We start from the raw sequence: 19,759 nt of genomic DNA, 5'->3' as shown, positions 1-19,759 counted from the left end.
TTTCTATCCCTTGCCTGTCATTTGTTGCTCAGGGAAATTCAGGGTGAGATCTACCCAGCCTAGGATACTTTGCTGTGAGGCCTGGAAGCTGACAGGTGAATGTACTAATATGTGTCCTGAGCTCAGAGAGCTGAGCTTACAAGGTTATAAAGGGACAAAAACTGTGTTTTGTCACATATGTAAGACATATGATTCATACTTGCAATTACCTGGATTACTGCTTGCACTAATTTATCCCATATATTTGTTTTTCTCATATAAATTCAGGGCTATCCTTACATTTAACTGATAATTGTTTGTAGGCTCACTGTAAAACTCTACCATTTTTGTAGACAGAAGGAACTCCAGGGTAATTATCAGTTCACATAAAAACATAAACAGATGCCCCATAGCAACACATATTTTATTGCTGAGAATGTAGATTTTATAAAAATATCCGGCGACAGTGCTGTGAGTAAGCAAGACTTGTGTGACTAGCATTCCAGATGCCCTCATGATATGAGCACCGCATCTGATTTTCAGCAACATTAAAGTTTCTGCTGATTTTTCAGGGAGATTTGGAAACCTGAAGAATCTGGACTTTCAGAAGCTCAGTCTGCTTCTTTTGTGGATCAAAACATGGCACCATTTTGCCAGAGTAAAAACTGTTGTGGGTGAGGCTGTTCTTGCTGAGCCAGTGCAAGGTCCCACTTTGGGTGCAGCATTTGGAGCGGCGCTGAGCTCCGGCTGGTCACACAGCAGAGAAGCAGAGCTTGTTCCCTCAGGCATGGAACAACACTAATGTAATTATGCAGCTTTTAGGACTAGAGCTAATATTTCCAACAGAAATCAGAGCTGTGTCGTACCAGATTGGCCAGGACTCACCCAAGAATCTCTTTGTGAGAGAGGATAAAGTCTTTTCTGATGGATGCAGGGATATCTTCCATGTCTGTGCCAGCATCTGATGCTAGGCAATTATGTTACTAATGTTGAGGCTATCAGCAGATCTCACTGCAAGTGTTAAACATGGGGCAGAGATCTCTCTTTTTAATTAAAAAAATACTGTTAGATTGAAACTAACTTCATTATATGAGTCTGAAAGGGAAGACTGGAGGCACATTGCCAGGTTTAAGTCAGTAAGAACTTAACTTGCAGTATCACCTGTGCAAGAAAGGTGCCCAATTACCTGTTAAAATCATCATCACAGACAGAGAGAAGGAACAAATCCCTGACGGGGAGAATACCTCTCTGAAAATGCTTGCACTGTTGGTTTTTTTTTTTCCTGTCACAGTGTATCCTCATACAACTTGTTCCACTGAAAAGAAAAAAATAAAGGAACATCTCTCATGAATAATACAGCAAGACAGAGTCATTTAGCACAGGTTAGCACAGCTAATTTCAGAATCATCAAACTGAACAAACCCTCTTCAACTAAGCTCAAGCTATCAAACCCATTTTGTTGTTGGCTTTGTACCATTATATCCCAATTATTGATCTATTTCTGGGGGATCCTTTTCAGATGTTGTCTGAGATATTTTGTGCAATGCTTCCACTGCACCAAGAAGTGTTTGCCGGGTCAAGCAACACATACATTTTCCTGTCAGACAAACAGATGTGCCCATCTGTTCAACCTTTAAAGGCATACTCTGTCTGATCCTTACCTGACTAATACTTGAGGCCCTGGAAACATTTTGGAGATAAGGAGTTAAAGAAGAAGTGGACTCTTTTTTTCACCGGGACCTCACAGTCTGAACAGGCCTTCTGCTTCAGGTCACTTCTATTCTGCTCATGTCTGCATGGAAAGAGTGCATCTCCATCTGTCCTTGCCAAGCTGGAAGTAGCACACTATTTTGCCCTACTTTCTAAGCAATGATTTTTTTGATTCTCTTCAACCATAGTAAATCTTTGCAGTGATAGGCAGAATCCTGGTGCACAGGACTTTGTTTACAGATTCCCTGTACAGGTGATTCCTATATCTCCAGTAATTTTATCTAACTGGTAAATGGCAGTGAAAATGCAGTAATGCAAAAGCCACTTACATTTCTCTAACACCTTTTAATCATAGAGCTGTAGAATTTTAGCACTACAAAGCAGTGTGAAGTTTTCGTTTACTCTGTCCCTGCCCAAAGACCACATTGATTATAGTTGCCATTCCTGGCAGGTGTCTTATCCTTTAAACACTCCAATGAAAAACATTATCCTCAAGAAATCTGTTGCATTTTCCTGTTTGTGTAAGACTAGAACATTTTTCATGCACATGTAGCTTCAGTCTCCTTTTCGCTTTCACGTGGAGGTTGTTATCATGTGGCACCGCAGACTTCTCTGCTTTAGGCTGTACATTCCCTCTTCTGTCAATTTTTCCTGATAGCTCATATTTTTTGTACCTCTGATTGTTTTTCTTCCTCTCCTCAGGGCTTCCACACAAAGTCCACAGCTGGTTTTTAGAGTGAAGTAGCCAAAACTAGTAGAAATATTTCTTCTAAGTCCCTGTCATTGTTGAAGAGAAGTGACAGAATACTTAGTATATCCTGTAGGCTACATTCATTCTTACACATTCATATCCTAGTAAAATGCATACAGTTTGTACAGATGAATCCACAGAATGTAATATGGAGCATTCACTAAATCAAGCTGCAGCTATGTGGTGCATAACAACATTGCTCGTTTTGTTTTGAAGTGATATTGTTAAATATCTTATCCAGTTGCTACACAGTGAATCAATACCTGCAGCATCCCAAGAGTTTTACTTCTTATTGCCCAAAGCTAGGCTAAAATCACACTAAAAATGACAAGCCTGATCATTGCTAATTCTGAGCAACCTTCAGTCATACAACTTGTTCTCCTGGAGTCAGTGAGATTCTTCACACAGAGAGGATGACTACCACAGAGGTGGCCAAAGGATTAACGCAATTTAGTTTTGAATGAATATCGACCTACATGAAAACTGAGGAAGAACAAACGCCAAAATAACCAGTGGTGGCAAATTATGCAGTATGTTCTACATGATGTGCTGATGTCTATCCTCTGTAACTGAAAATCAAGGATTTAACATTCAGTGTCTGACTGAAGTTTTTGAAGACTTTGAATGCAGCTTTACTGCCATTGGTTTTTTATGCAATTTGAGTCTCTAAGCCAACACGGAGGTCCTTGCCTTAACTGGAGGCTTGGTGGTTATTGATAAGATGTTAAGAGAGAGCAGACATTAATTATCTGTGTTCATAATTCAAATTCATTTTTTAAACACTGCAGCAACTTGTCATTAAAAATATAGATACTGAATGATTGGAGTCTAGACCCCCACAGAACTTATCAGCAGATTCCATGGTAGCTATTCCCTTTGGAATCAATTAAAAACATCTTCTACAAATCCATTTCTTCTTATCCACATTTAAAAGGAATGCACAAACAGCGTAGTAGGAAGAAAGGCTTTAACATCAATTACATCAAATTAGGTAAAATTCTCCAATAAATTGCTAAGCTTGACACTATATGAACATACTTAACTAAAACCTTGACTTGATATATTCAGAATATTCATTAAAATAATTTAAATGGGTTTGCCATTAAGACTTTCACTGTTTTAGGAATGTAAAAACGGACTGAAGTCACTCCTCCAGACCCACCCTTTATGCCATATTTAGAGGTGACTAACAAGCAAAATGTCTGATTCTGCAAGTGCTTGAGCATTTCAGCCTCCTAATTTCTGTGACTAATGGAACTCAAAGGTTATTTGTTTGCCTGGATATTTATGGTCTTATGTCTGTTCAGACTGAGGTCATCGGGTCTGTTCTGGGCCTCTTCTGCTTTAACTAAGTTGTAAGTGTGTCTGATAGTAAGCAATCAGTTAAATAATACTACTTCACTAGTTTTTGCTTGAGAGACTAGCAATTATTTTTCCCTCACAAGTGGCAATATCTCCCATCAGCTGGAAGATGGGCACAAAGGCTCTTATTCTGGGACAACTGAGGACTAGAACAATGCTCTTGCAGCAATCAGCTTCTGCTCAGCCCTGTGTGCATCCTCAGCATAAACAGGGTAAAACATTGTCCCATTGGTTCTTTGTCCTGCACTACAGTCATTAAGGAACTGTGTTTGGGGCCAATCGAAGTAGCCTCCCTTAATGGCTTCAGTTTCAAGACAATGGCTCCAAGTTCAGGGTAGTGTCCCCCCAGAGCACATCTGATTTCTGTAGAACTGTCCTGGCTTTATGGACTTGAAATCCAGGCCCCCAAGGAAGTCTGCTCCAAAAGGAACAAAGTTTGTCTTTGTTAGGTAATTAGGCTATGGAGCATAGAATTGAATAGATTATTCCCATTAATAAGGAATTGATTTTAACAAGAAATGGATATTATGGCAAAAAAGATAAATGGAGAATTATATTGTAACAAAATTGTATGCTGAAAGCAGTGTTGAAGCTCCAGGGTATTTGTCTCTTTAATACAATGCATCTAAATAGCTGCTAACCTTACATGTGTTTGTAGAACCATTGAAAACAAACATCATGACAAAACGTTCTTCGAGAAACAAATGCATCCTAGGCCTGATAATTCCATCCATTCATTAAATCAAGACTTATGATTAATATTTAGTATACTTTAGGACTAAGAAAAAACCATCAGTACAAAAGCTCCAAAAGCTTTTTTCACTTAAAAGAGGAAAAAACCCCAACCCTGTCAATACCCGTACTATTCTATTAAAGTTCTCTTGGAACAGACATGCTTTCCCCTTGCTGCCCCTTTTTCCTTTTCTCAAGAGTCTGCTGAAGGCATTCCTTACTGTCTACACCAAGGATAAGGAAAATGACCTGGAAAGCAGTGACACAGAAGACTCTCTCATGGGAAGAAATGCTAAATAAATCTCCAAAGAGTTTTGAGACTTAAATATATATGCCACAATATATCAGCCAGTTTTGTCAAGATCTGAACGGTGGATCCCAGCTCTTGACATCTGGGAATACTTTCACTACTCTGCCCACAGCCCAGGGCAAAATCATTGAAGATCAGATATATCTGTTTCACAGCTTCCACACTTGTGCATGCTTGGATTTCTACTTGACTAGTAGGTCTAACTAGTTGTGTGTGTGGTTGTACAGATTCAGAGTAGAGACTCATGGCAAGGTAATGAACTAGACAGTAAAAAGGAGAGACTGTTGCTTCTCAGAGCTGTGATAAAAGGCTTCTATATCTGGCAAAGTACAGAAACTGGTGTGACAAGACATTTCACAGAGTCGCTGCTCACCAGAGCAGAGTGGGGAGTCAGGAGATTGAGGCCTTTGGTTAACTTTTATCACTGTTCCTCACCTTCGTATGCTTCAGTCCTTAAACTATGAAACAAAGAAAAGACATATATTTTTAAACTTTGTTTGTGATTGAGTGGTAAAAAAATATATATATATCAGGAGACAAGAAGATGTATGAAATGTTCTAATATTTATAAATATCATGCAACCCAGGAAATTGTGTTTGTGATTAAAATACAAATTAATCTTTTCTTTATACCTTCCCATGCTGTGATGATCATTCAGATATTAAATATCATACACTAATCTCACACAACCAAATGTATAGCCACTGATTTTTTTTGTCAAAATAACTCCCTTTTTCATATTACTTTCCAGCACTTACGTTTCTTATTATTTTCTTTGCTATTGAATGTCAAGAAAAAAAGGCACTTACATTCAGTTCTGTATACAGAGTCAATAAAAAATTGTATATGCACAACAGGGGAAATCAGAATACTGTAACTGTCTTGATTGCAGTTGTTTTGATGCAGATATTAAAAATAAAAAAATAGCATTGGCACAGTGTACTTCCCACTGAGATATTCCTCATGGAGAGATTAACCTGTCTAAAGAAAGACGTCCATTTGAGACACCATCTGGGGTGTCCAGGACAGCTATAACAGCCAGCAGACACAAACCAGGATCTGCAGACACTTACACCCTCTCAGAGCTACCACTGGAAACTGGGCAGTACACCCCAGTGTAAACTCCTTTCACATGTGCACCTTAAAAATGAGGTATTTTTGACTCTGAAAATCTTTCTAGGAAGGACAATATATTCAGTTCACATGTAATACTTCACATGAGAAAGATACCACCAATCCTTCAAAGGTTCTTGTCATATACTTCTTCTGTAAGACAGAAACATACATCAATTAACTATCCCTGAAATATGGATCCAAATCAAGGTCTCACAAAACGTGTTGTTAACAACATATACTGGTAGTGTGTTTCCATTGCATCAATTGTTTTAGTGATAAATAACCCTCACAAAACGGAATGACTTGTTGACAGACAAAAGCACCATCTAACAATGGACTATTTAGACTTGCAAATGACAGAACACTTAATTATTCCAAAATAACATTTCCCCGTTAAACTATGATCATTAAATCCATCATCCTTCAGTTTATATGCATGAAACATTTATCATGTCTTCTACAAACAGGAGTCAGTCATCTCAATATAGATTTTTGGACCATTCATTTCATCATGGCATTTCATCGAAAGCCCAGGATTTCATTTATTTTCAGTTACAGAGATAAAGTGTTTGTAAACGATGTGATAAGACCATAAAGAAAAGTGAAGTGAAATTCAGCTCCATACAAAGATGATAAATACAATACTGGGATTATTGTGTGAGAAAAATGAGATATTGGAAGTCAGTAGCTATGTTTGAGATAAGAATTTTTTCTCCTGTGAATTTTTCATTAAAGTCAGGGGCAAATAAAGAATTATCTGAATGATTCCATTTTTTTTAATGGCCATTACAGACCTTAAACTAAAAAAAACCCACAACAAATGTAGAACAACTGGAACTAAAAGGAAACAATTTCTGTGGTCCTTTACTTCTTGTGTTGTGAAATTACTAAAGGACTGTTTTTCAGTATCCAAAAAAACATTTCTATTGCATTAACATGTGTTCTGGTGAGATGTGTGATTTTCAAATGCTCATTTTAGACAACCAAGCCAGAATCCCTTTTTCCAAACAATACCTAATCTCTGTGTTTCTGGGTGTTTCCAGCAGAAGTCTGAGCTTTCAGTTCAAAACCTTATTTGGGCAGTTTGCTGACACACACATTTGGGACATTCATAAGAATGTTTAATCTGTACCTCTTGGCATTTTGGCTTCACCTTTGCATGAGTTCATTTTGGCAGGATCTATTTCTTTCATTGCCCCCACCCCTTCTCTCTTTTTCTATTTGGCAGAGTGGCAGCTTCTCTCCAAATCACTGCACCCAAGCCTCTTTGAATGATTGTTTTTACTTTTGTAATGCAATCTAAATCATAACTACCATAATGAGAATGTGCTTGCTTAATTCCTGTGGGACTTATTTTGCACAGACTGCACAATGGAGAACATTTTTATTTTATTTGCCAAGGTAACAAAATAGTGTTTTCTATGCTTTTTCTTACTGCAACTATATAGCAGATTAACTATTCTCCTGTTTCTACCTGTGTCTTTTTCTTTATACAAAAGACCTAAAGAAGAAAACTAAATAAATAATGGATGTACAGAATGTTCTTGGCTTCTCTGTATGCCTACAGGTGTCCTTTCATCATATTCATTTGGCTGGCAAAGTGGAAAAGTGCTTGCAACCTGAGGGTTAGCTTGCGAAACAAACAAAATTCAAAATATGTTACAGAAAGAGAAGAAAACGTTAGGTTTGGTATATAGTCTCTTTTTGGGGGGAGAGGGGTAGTCTAGAAATCAAACATGTATGTATATCATACCAAATAATATATTAAGAAATTTTTAGGATTATGGAATGATTGAGGTTGGAAGGGACATCTGTAGGTCATTTTATCCAACCCTTAAAACAGAGACAAGGATTGAAAAGTGAGGAAACCCTAGTTTTCAAGTGGTCTGTATAACCTGAATTTGTCTTTCCCCTGAATATGCATTTAAACAGAACTTTGATTATGTATGTTAAACTTACTTTTTCCATTTTGCCTCTTATGTAATGCACCAGATTCAGAGAGCTAACAAAAGAGGAATTAGATGCTGATGGTTTTTTAAACTGACTCAGTTCACTCTGTGATGTCTCTAAGCCTTTGTTTTTAATACACACTACTCAAACCTTTATCACCAACAAAAATCATTACACTTCCTCTTGTGTGTTTATACTGTGATCAGAGAGTAGGAACTCATTAAGATATTTTGGCTTCTAGTCCTCATTTCCAGTGCTTACAGAAGTGTAGCTTTCTACCTCACTTGCTCACTCTGGAGTTCTTGAAAGGACAATGTTAATTCAAGCCCTTTGTCACTTCTGAATCCTTCAGAAGTTAATGACCCTTCTATGTGTTAACTGCTCACACTTTTTCCTATGGATTCCTTAAACTTTGTAAAGCACCCTTTGAGCAAAATCCAGTCCCTCCAGAGGGTTCAGCAAAGTTCAGGTCAAAGCAGTTGTCTGCTGTGGTCATAGAGACCGATCAGGGCAGCCCTCAGTGTCCTTGGGCATGACCTCTGAGACATGAGGCATCACATCTCTAGTGGGTTCACTGTGAAATGAAGTCTTGAAAGTAGACTTAAGCACCCTGATTCATGATGCAGGTGTTCCCTGGTCCTTGTTGCAAGTGCTGCTGTCCTCATCACTGTAATTAAAATAATCTACATAGTCCCTGAGAAGAGCTGAACTCTAATATGATGGATAGATGAGTCTATAGGGTTATCATTCTTGGCATATGCAATGTGTACAAATTGTGGAGAGCCCTAGGACATATTTATATATATATGTGTGTGTGTGTGTTTAGATATTCTCCACAGAGAATGCAAATATACACTGTGCCTCAGATGTCATAGTTGTATGGAAAGATAGCATGCTTACTGCAAATAGAGTATTTGGAGAATTTACATTTTAACAGAATATGAGTGCGTGAGAATTTCGGTTTTTAGGAGATTACAGCTGGATCAGATTTCCACAGGAGTGACAGAAGATAAGTCTTGACATCAAAGTAATTTCCTTACGGAGTTTCAAACTTCAGCTCCAAAACACAGACATGCTTGAGCCTTTCACTAGGATGGTTGCAAGAGTTCTTAACATGACTAAAAGGATGTATTTTTACTAACTGTGTTCTTGGAATTATCGGAGCCATTTTAGTCAAGACTTTTCAAACCCAATTCAGTTAGAGACAGATACCCACCATGGAAAATTTAAGCTGTAACAGTTAAATTTTGGCAAACTGCATAAGTAATTGAAAGTAAGTTCTTATAAATGAGCATTAGGCAATCTTAGCTAAAGGCACTACTTCTCCTATTATATATAAACATACATGAATAACTAATACATTTACTCCTGCTATGCATGTACATACATATTATATATGCATATGTATAACAGGGAATTAGTGTAATAATTTTTAATGCAGCTGGCAGTCAGAGAGACACGGCTTTATGTGGAGCAGTGGCTTGTACTCTTTAGGCAGAATCCTGAGGTTATACACTAACTTCCAAAGCCTCCAAATTTTTTACATAAATTTAGAGTTCATGAAAAGTGTCAGCCCAATGCTTGTTAAGAAGGAAGTCCTTTGTTTGGGTACGGCACGGGGCGGCACGGAGAGCAGCAGCCCAAGCTTCCTATGTAGCTCTATCAGATGTCTCATCCCTGACCTGGAATGCAGGGGGGGAGGTGAAAGGTTAGTCCATTCTTCATGCTCATTCAATACTTCACTTCTCTGTTGAGTGCCAAAAGAGTATCAATTACTGCCAGTTGTGTGTTGCTTTTTGTAATGTGGGCTTATGTCCATTAAGAATTGGACTGAGTCCACAAAACCATCTCATTGAGCCTGTTGGAAAGTCATCTTGATGGCGATGGCTCTTCCATCATTTCCACAATTGTTGAATTTGAAACAGGTACCTGGATTTAATGTACTTCATTACTTGAGTAGTACAGCTTCCCAACTTTTCATTTGTGTTTGGAGAGGAGATGTCAGGGCAGAAACTCTCACTACTAATACTGATAAAATAGAATGGTAATTGCAATCTTTCAGTACAGCCAGGATGTCTGGTAAATCTGTGCTTTTCTAGTCAGGACCTTTTTGCAAGAAAGGTCACAAAACATTATTCAGTAAAATTGCTCTAGTCAGGCAGTGTATGCACATTCTTGATGCTCCCTGCAACAATCTAATTTATGGGATACTGCAGTGAGAAACAGGCTATGGTGGTGCTAGTGTAACAGTATCTTAGCAGCAAATAAACACAGTGTGAGAAACTCTTCCTTTTAAAAACAATGTAAAGGAAAGACATTCAATCCCTCAGGCAATTTCTTTTCAAAGCGTTTGAATTCTACAATACCAGAGAGATTGTCAGTGCATCACATGGGGGATATGGAGAAATGCCATCTATAAGTTAATTAGTTTTGCATATGCATTTCACAGACATAAATTCAAATACTTTGCCCTTACTTTCACTACTCTTTGGTCTGTGTGCATGTAATTTGTCCTAAAAAGGCAGAAGTGCATTTATAAGTGATGGCTTTATCTATGCAAGCATGCTGTAGTAATCTAAACCCAACTGTCTTCTAACTGGACATTGTTACACTTTTGTAAAAAGCTGTCGTGGGTGTCCTAGAGCCCAGGATTTTCATCTTTCAAAGTACAGACTTTCTGCAGCCATTCCTCATTCTCTCTTTGTTCTTCCCCATGATCCCTGCTTCAGACCTGTCCTTCTCAGCTCTCTCACATGCATATATAGCAGCACTGGGATTTTGCAAGCTCTCCCTTCTAAATGTTTGCCTCGGGAGCAAGAGGAGCAGGAACAGCGATAGGTAATCCAGAAAGGAATGGCTGGTGCTAACAAAGAAAATTCTCTGGCAACACAAAAACTCCACCCCAGTGTGCTGCTGAAGATGGGGAGCTCTGCTGGGGGAATATTGCTATGTTTGCCCTGGTTCTGTACTCTTTTATAGGCAATGGCTGTAGGACAGTGTCAGAGCCAGGACACTGCCAGGCAGCCCTGTGTTTCAATTCTAATGATGCTGGCAGCAAAAGTTGAGCCCCTTTCTATGCACAAGTCTAGCTCGTTAAAGCACAGCACACGATGAGAGGTTGAAACTTTGGCCCACTAATCAGCAAGGGCCTCAGATTTTGGGGCTCAAATCTGGATCCAGACTCCTCTGGATTTTCAAGTTATTCAGGTCTATGGTTTTGGCTCTGGTTCATCTGTCCTAAAAACAAAGTGAAGTTGACAAATGTCTCTCTTAGGCAGCTGCCCCAAAGGACTGAATATCATTACAAAAAAGACATTAAAATACAAAAGGCCTCAGTAATTTGTGTAGGGTCTAGTTTCCAGTAATGTTGTAAGAAGCCTGCCAGCATTTTGGTGAAAAGGGACTGGAGCACAAATCTTATTAACCAAACTGAATGAGGAACAAAACAGCCTGGCTAAGCACTCCCAGTGAAGTCAGTGGCAGAACTCCCACTGGCTGTGGCGGTGCATGATCCAGCCTTTTCAGTACGGAATACGAGCACTTTCCATTTATTACCTGGTCAATTAGTTACCAAGGACTTTTCATTCAAGAAAGCAACCCAGTTTAGTACCCTATTTATGAGCCACATTTGGGAGTGTAATATGATCTCAAATATAAATAGATATAAACCTGATATTTTTTCTGAACATGAATCTCTATGAATGGCAGTAAAAAGTATAATGAATTCAAAGTTTAATAGAACCCAGGATCTTGTCATCTTGATAAAAGATTAACCATGCTGTATTCCAAAGTGAAGATTATACTTTCTACTTAGCACACAGTCTTTGTAAGAACATGGTGAAGCAAGATTTACTCCTTTCTCAAAAGATAAAAGCTACCTTGAACGTAGTGCTTACTAACTGCTGGATCACAGTGATATTTAGGAGCCAAAGTCTTTCTAGCCTCGGTGAATCTGCATGTGATAACAACATCCATTCAGAAGGTGAGAGAGATATATTTGGTATGCTCTAAACTGATGACCTAGGTTGCTATTAGTGACATGATGGAGCAGAATTATTGTTGATTGCATAGATGGTCAGTTCATGCCTGCTGGTGCCTACTGCAGGTAAGTACCAACTCACCACTGTCATGGCAGTGCACCAGGGGCTATGGACAATGCTGGGGAGAACTCATTTCTTCCCAGGCTTCTCACAGATCATGCTGATTAAAAGAAAAATCAACATAATTTAAATCAAAATTTTGACATTAATGAATTAATTAAAAGAACATCCTGGATGTACTGGATTCTGAGTTATGTTCATTTTAAAAAAGCATTTTATTCTGTACTGACGATTAATTTTTATTTATTTTGCTCTTTTTCAGTTCAATGATCTTGTAAAAGCTTTTCATTCTCTCCAGTCTTCTTCCACTGCCAACATAGCTCAGTAAAACCCAGACTTCTTACCAAACATTGCTACACATGCCAGTATTCTGTCTAATTTTAACTAAACATTCAATAATGTGAAGCTATTTTAGTACCTTGGGCCCACATTCTCCAAGGTATTTAAGCACAGAACTCCTGTGAGGATCTTGGCTTTGTTGCTTGCTAAAAATGCTGGAATTCCCATGCGTGCTAACAGGGCAATGGTAAATGAACAGCTAATTCTGCTGCTGTATTTACATAAACTTTTATAAATTACATTCTTTCAGTGTAGAACATGATTATTAATCATCCCATTCAGTTCTGTGCAATATGCAACTAAATAAGGAGCACAGTGGGCACTTTGTAATTACTTACCCTAACTTCAGTTTTAAAGCCAAACACATCGTGACCTTATACTGATTTGGGATTTATTAAACAGATTCCTACATTGTATGAAAGAGAAGAAAATGTTGACATAAGATTTTTTGACATTTATTAACCCCTCGAAATCTCTCTCATACAGTAGTCAATAAAACGTGCTGGGTGTACATATGGATATAGTAATTAGCACGTATGTCAGAGTAACGAATGAACTCTTTCTGTCAACACAGAAAAGGCCAAGAGAAGGGTAAATCAAGATTATTCTCTAGTTATGTGGAATCCAAATAATTAAAAAATAATCTGTTGTCCTTGAATGCTGCAAAGTATTAAAAGCACTGAAATATTCAGGTTTATCTTCATGATTGTTTGTTCACTAAATTATTACCTCCCAAAGCCTGATGACCTATCTCTCCCCTTCCACTGCCTGCTCCCCAAATCTGTTGCATTGCCTAATTTTCTCTTGCTTAATTAACATTGGCACTAAATTTAGAATTGTCAGAGCCTGAAAGGACAATTTACGATCTATGCATTCCTGTATTAGCACTAATGGAAATAGTGCTTGGGGAAGTATTAATCTAAATTTGAACATCAGTTTAGAGTCATATTTTTCTCTGTCCTGCCTGGTATATTTGCAAGCAGACGACATGCCCATGCAGATAATAGACTTCAGATAACAGACTTCAGATAACAGATTTTTAGCAACAGGAACTCTAAAACATTGGTTTGCATACAGAAATGTTATGCTTTGACTTGGTCATTCAGGGGCATTTACAGCACTGCTAGCCAGGGGAATGTAGGAAGTTGTACTGACCTAGGAAAAAAAGCCAGGGCTCTTGGTGTTGCACTTTCTGGAGGGCTACAATACAGCTTCCTAAACAGTGCTAGTGACTAAAGCACAGAAACCTGCACCTCCTCTGCTCTAAGGCCCATTGAGATGGGAAGCAGGAGAGTGCAAACCCTGTTTGGCACTGCCAGCACCCAGCTGCAGGGAGGAGAGATGCTGCTCCTGCATTCCTCCCACACCACCTGCTGAACGCTGCTCTGCTGTAGTCTGGCCCATAAAACACATCTTTTGAGAATCTGGCCCTGTGTCTTGAACTATCTTGAGCGAATTGAGCCTTCTGAGGTTCAGCATCTGATAAATCCTGCCCTTAGGCAAGGAAGTGAATGTCCATTTCTCGTTTTCTGCAGCTGCCCAGCCAATGTATGCAGAGCTGCACAAAGAGGGAGAGACAAGCACAAGAAGCAAGTGATTATACAGGGAGAGGAGGGTTTATGCTTTTGAAACAGTGGGCCAAATGAGGAGCTGAAAGATGTCTGTAGGCCTAAGAAAGAAGAGCCATGCAAACAGTAGGGGAGATTTGGGTGGGTGAGAGTCCTGGAAAATAGGACTCATACAAGTGCCCTGAAGAAAAGAGAGGCAGTGGGAGATGGGGAAAATGTGATGGAGTGATTAAATCCTGGAAGTAGATTTAGAAATAGTGATGTTAGTGAGGGACCAATAGGAGAAGCAGTGAGCAAATTTTAAAAGTGAGGTGGGCCGAGAGAAGCTGTGCACAGTGCAGGGAGGAGCTGCTATGGCAAGTACAAATAGGTTCCAGGCAGGGAAATCTGGGCATCACCACTAAGGATCATGTCTTGGAGAGCTTCCTGTGGGGCACAGAAGATATAAATCTGTGGTTTCTTTTAATGTTGGGTGGGTTTGTTTTATTTTGTTTTGTTTTGTTATTTCCTCTGACACAAGAGTAGTTTCATGAGACATAACTGAGAATTTCAACACCTCTCCGTGAAAGGCGTCTAAATGATTGAAGAGAAAAGCTTTCAGAAAATGTAGAAAGTCTTCTGGTGTCCTGCTAACGGTTCAAATATTCTTCCAGGAAGCATATTTTGTCTTAGAGAAAAGGGTATATTTTCAATCTTGTAAGAAAAGTAAGTGAGCACCTAACCTGATAGTGTGTTTAGTTGCCAAAGGACGACAGTTCTCATAGACTACATACAACTGTGTGTGGCTGGAAATTCCACTCGAGAAAAAAAAATCAGAAATGTCTCAGATATCTTCAAATTTGATTTGTTCTTCCAAAGAGAAATGCTTTGAGATGTATGTGGAGCTCATTAGCACAGCCTCCTACACAGAGGTTATTTGGACTACAACAGCCAAGTAGATAAAAATAATCTTCTTTGATACAAATGCTGAGAAGTAATAAAAGTCCATCTCCCATTACAGTAACAAAACCCACAAACAGTCTTCTATCATTGGGCTACTCCTTTTTTATGCATTTTTGATCATTACTTATTATGCACGGAAAACATGTTTATGCTAAGAAACCACATTATCTTCTGCTTCAAGAGCTTGTGGTCAAATGTATTTAAAAGCCCAACACTAATAATATATAATATCCCCTCTTTTTTTGCCCTGATAGGTAACCTTAGGCAGTGTTCTCAAATATTTCAGATAATTTTGCTTTAACAAAAAGCAATGTTCACTGAGTGTTGTTGGCTAAACCTTTTAAAATTTCTCATTTGGGTATGCCACCCTTTCTCATCTCACTGTCCCTGAGATAATACAACTTTATACTCCTTTGGTTTTCTCAGTCTGACAAAAGGTTTTTGATATTTCTTATGAATTTTGATTCTGCATCTCAATCATATGGTAGCTGAATGGCCAGAAGTTTGAAAGATTCCAGCTATTAGTCACCATGACTAATTTCTTTAAAAAAGAACTTTATGCCACATATGAGTGACTCCTTATCTACAGTTTGCAGCGGGGAAAAAAAAGTACAGGGAAATAAACATAGTGATCTGTTAAATTATGGATAAAGAATGCACTATTTTATGGCTATTTTTAAAAATAATGAGCAAAGCATCAAAGAAACTTTGTTTTTGAGTTCTAATGAAGAAGGCATTATTTTCTTCAGTTTTCCCCTATCACAATATACACAGAAAGAGGGACAAAGAAAGCAAACCCATAAGAACAACTTACAGATTTTCAAGAACTTCTCTACAAATGGACCCAAGAGTTTCTAGAAATATTTGGATTTATGTATGGATATTAACCACACATAGGACAGTAGGAATACATGTCATGCACAGAGAGGGAAAGGCTCATCTGATAATGTGAGCAATGAGGCAAATAGTGAACTGCATATGAGGTATAAACTAAACAAAAACACCAGGTCCAATTTTTGGCTGCACTTCTCTGCTCAGCAACAAGCACAGGTATAGCAAACTTAAACTATTCTTTGAAGATTTGTGCTTTGTGATTTTATTTTATTATTATTATTCCACTGGAAATGGATTTCTGTTTGGAAAGGGTTGTCCACTTGTCCACGTGTCAGTTTATTTTATAATTACCTTTATAGCAGTTTCTACACCTCCTCTAACTTTATGGGGTTAGCAGGTGCTTGTAGACTAAAATTGGATGGTAGAAGTCCATACAAACAGTACTGGAAGCATGGTGATCCACATCCAAATGGATATTGTCCCAACTCAACATTTTCACACTGCCTGCAGATACTGATAGGAAACATGAGTGCTAATGTCTTTACAAACAACTCGATGTGTGAGGGTCTTTAGGAGAAATGGGTGTTAATGTCTTTGAAATGGCTCTTAATGTCCCTGCCAATCTCAAGCCCCTGTCCTGAGTTGTTACACAGTTTTTGACCACAGTTTGAACTCCTGATCGTTAAGGTCATAGAAAAATGGGTCCACACAAAGCCTTTTGCAGAGCCCAGAGAGTCTGAACTTCTGGTGGATCCGGATAGCCTGAACTTCTGAACTTTGGGGGAAATGGCATGTTCATGGGGGAATATGTGGTAGGCAGTCTAGGAAGGCTGCACCTTCCTGGCACCTCAGCCAACAGGGAAAGGAAGAGGGCAACATGCGGCCGGGAATTTAGGATAAATGGAGGCTGTGTCCTCCAAAACCCCGAGGGAAATCCCACCGGGGTGTGCCCCAGTGGACTCTCTCCCTTTATTCTAATAAAGTCACAGCGCTCCCCTGTCTCCTTTCTGGACACTGGCTTTTCATAGCGTGATTCCCCACACAGCACTGACTGTAGATGCAGTGGCTCCAACAGCAAACATGCAGGAGTGGAGTAATGCTGGCTGAAAGGGATGGATGGCGTGGGTAAGGAGCCAAACCAGAGTATGTGCCTCTGTTCATTAAATGACTGAGTTTCTCTTGCACCTTTGTCCCATGTGCCCTGTATGTCAATGGAAGGCTAAGCAGCCCACTCCTCTATGTCATCTTGCTATAGGTAGGAATCAGTGACTTCTTCCCAACCTAAAATTTGGCCTTGGCTAAGCATGTAATGAGCACCTCCATTCATTATTGGTGAAATTTCCTGTATCTGGGACACGGCATGAAAAGGCTTCAGAAGCTATATTTGGTTTATTGCTGCCATAGGCTACGAAGAGCACATTGCTGCAGCCTCAGCATTGCTCAGCTTTACCCTCTCTTGGCCCTGATCCTGGAGCTGCTGCCAGCTCTACTTGCTGCTGTCTCAGAGACTGTCTGCCTGTCCATAGCCCGTGGTATCCATGGGGATCCTGTAGCTCTGCAGAAATTATCCAAGGTGTGTCTGGTTTTCCTAATGTGTGTGCTGACTGGTTTGGAGAGTCACAATAGATCACAGGTAGTCTTGTAGTATTGCTTTCTCCCCTCGAGTGGAGAGCCTACAAGCTAACCTACAAGCACCACAGCCATTTGCACATCGGGGTTGGAGGCCAGCCTCAGCAAAGCTCAGTCTCCAAAGCAACTATGGAAAGTGAAAGGATACAGCACACCTGAAGGGACCCCATTAATAAATTTGCAAACTATTTTTTTTTTGTTTTTTGGGGGGCAGTATTACCTCCAGTCTCAATATTTTTTGGCATAGAAGATGTTCAAGAAGTGAGGTTTTCCCCTTTCAGCACAGGCAACCAGGTGGTTTCCCCAAGGCTCAGCATCAGCAGTGAAAGGGGCTGGCAATGAATAACAATCTGATGGGGATAAGGGGCAGATGATTTTAGCCAATGTGACTGTGGCATGTTAATGTTATTGCCAGAGAACTGAGAGCTTTGGTAAATACACTGCTTATATGGCAAAATGCATTGCTAAAAGAGCCAGCAATATTTAGAGTAGGAAGTTTATTTTTCCCCAAATTGCTTTTGTTTTCCTATTCCATTATTATAATATTTCTTCTGCTTCCTTTCAACATGATTGTTTTTCAAATCCTAAACAAAAGAGTAAGGCAAATTATTCTGCAGCAGTGTATGAGTTGGCATAGAGTAACAGAAGGAGCTATTATGATCTGTCAGACAACTACTTATTTAGGGACTTTTGAAACTACTGATAATTGACTTAGTAGAATAAAACAGCTTCTCTGGAATTGATGGAGCCTATTGTTTAAGTACTTACCACATTTGCTGCAAGTCATTTAGAAATACTATTGACCCTGGTTAAACTAGCACAGACATAAAGGAATGGTGAAAGTGTGAGGTGCAATGGTGCTATTTAATACAGTTTTACTAAACTGACTGCATAAATAAGATTTGAAGTGTAAGGTGGGGTGGGGGCACTTGGTCACAAATCTAAACCCCAGTGGCAAAGTCAGTAAGAGTCAGCTGGAGACTGGAAGAAACAGATAATAATATGCAAGGCACTCGGCTGTGTCAGCCTGACAGCCTCTCTGTCTGCTCCACAGGACTCCTGTGAAGGTTGCCATGGGCTCAGATCCATGTGTCCCTGATGCATATTCAATACCAGACCCCATCTCACTCTCCAGAACAGGGTAACTTGTGCAGACATACAAGACTGACACATGCACATAAGCAGCCACATCAGCTGAAGCAGGGAAATGGATGCTTAGTGATACTCAAGGACCTGTGGGAATCAGTCCCCTAGGTCCCTCGGAAACATAGAAAACCTGAGAAGGCATTTGTAAATCTAAATCTTCAAATCTGGGCACCTTGTCAAACTGTGCTGAATAGTCTGATGGCAGTGGTTGCTGTTCATGGAGGCAGATGTGGTCTTGCTTCAATGCAGCTCACCATGGCTGGGAGATGCATTAAGGAGCTCAGAGGTTCCTCATTTCTATTTCTATGGTTAGGGCACCTGTCTGGAAGGTGCCAAATAGGAGTCTGGATAACCTCCCTCTGAGAAAGACACCGAACAAAGTCTCCCACATCACATGCTCCAGTCTGACAATTTAGATGCAAAAGTACTAGTGGGAACCACCTGTGCTTTGTTTTAGAGAGGAGAACAGGATCAGTTCCCAATGAAAGGCCATTGCTTTGCTTCATTAATGAGGGGAATGCAGGTAAGGACTTGCTGGCTTATTCTTTTCTAGGTTTTCTCAGACTGGATGAAGTTCAGAAGCGCAGCAGGTCCTGGCAGCATCTTATTTCTGTGGTTTACATTCATGTGCTCCCACAACCATTCAGTATGTTTGTGAGAGGTGCTGTGCTGTCAGGATGGGACATTCTGTCTATGTATTTTCTGTCCTCTTGATCCCCATACATGGTGTGGACCATAGCCAGGATTTCTGTACTGCTCTGTGGCTGCCCTGATTTGATTGTTGGGCACTGGGAAATCTTGTTTCTAATAAGATCATGAGCACAGTCCTCAAATTCCACTTGAGCAAAATTTCTGTTTGTAAAGAAAAGTATGTATGTGGGTTTCAACAGTTCATGTATCTGCCAAAATGTAGATTAAAAAAAGCTTAAAAAAGACCTAACAAACTTTTTCAAGAATTGAAAAAAACACTGCAAAAGCTTTGTGGCTATTGCAATGGTGAAATATTTTAGAACAAAAACTCAGCATACTGTGGCCATTTCACGTTCTAATACTAATTTGAACATCTTCTTACCTGAAGTGTTTATGGAGGTGCATATTTGTTGAAGGTGTTGTCAGTTGCCTCTAAGAAAAAGAGAGACCCATCTTTTCCAAGTTCATAGCATGGCATTGGGTACAGCAATGAAGAAATTATGAGGTCTGAATTGATCTTTACTGTGTTTGCACAAATCTGACTCACTTTGCTTTCAGTGGAATTACTCCAGATTTACACTGATACTAGAAGAGAATTTA

This window comes from Lichenostomus cassidix, chromosome 2, assembly GCF_008360975.1.
Source record: "Lichenostomus cassidix isolate B80296 chromosome 2, HeHo_3.0, whole genome shotgun sequence".
NCBI lineage: Eukaryota > Metazoa > Chordata > Aves > Passeriformes > Meliphagidae > Lichenostomus > Lichenostomus cassidix.
This window is presented reverse-complemented; position numbering follows the sequence as displayed.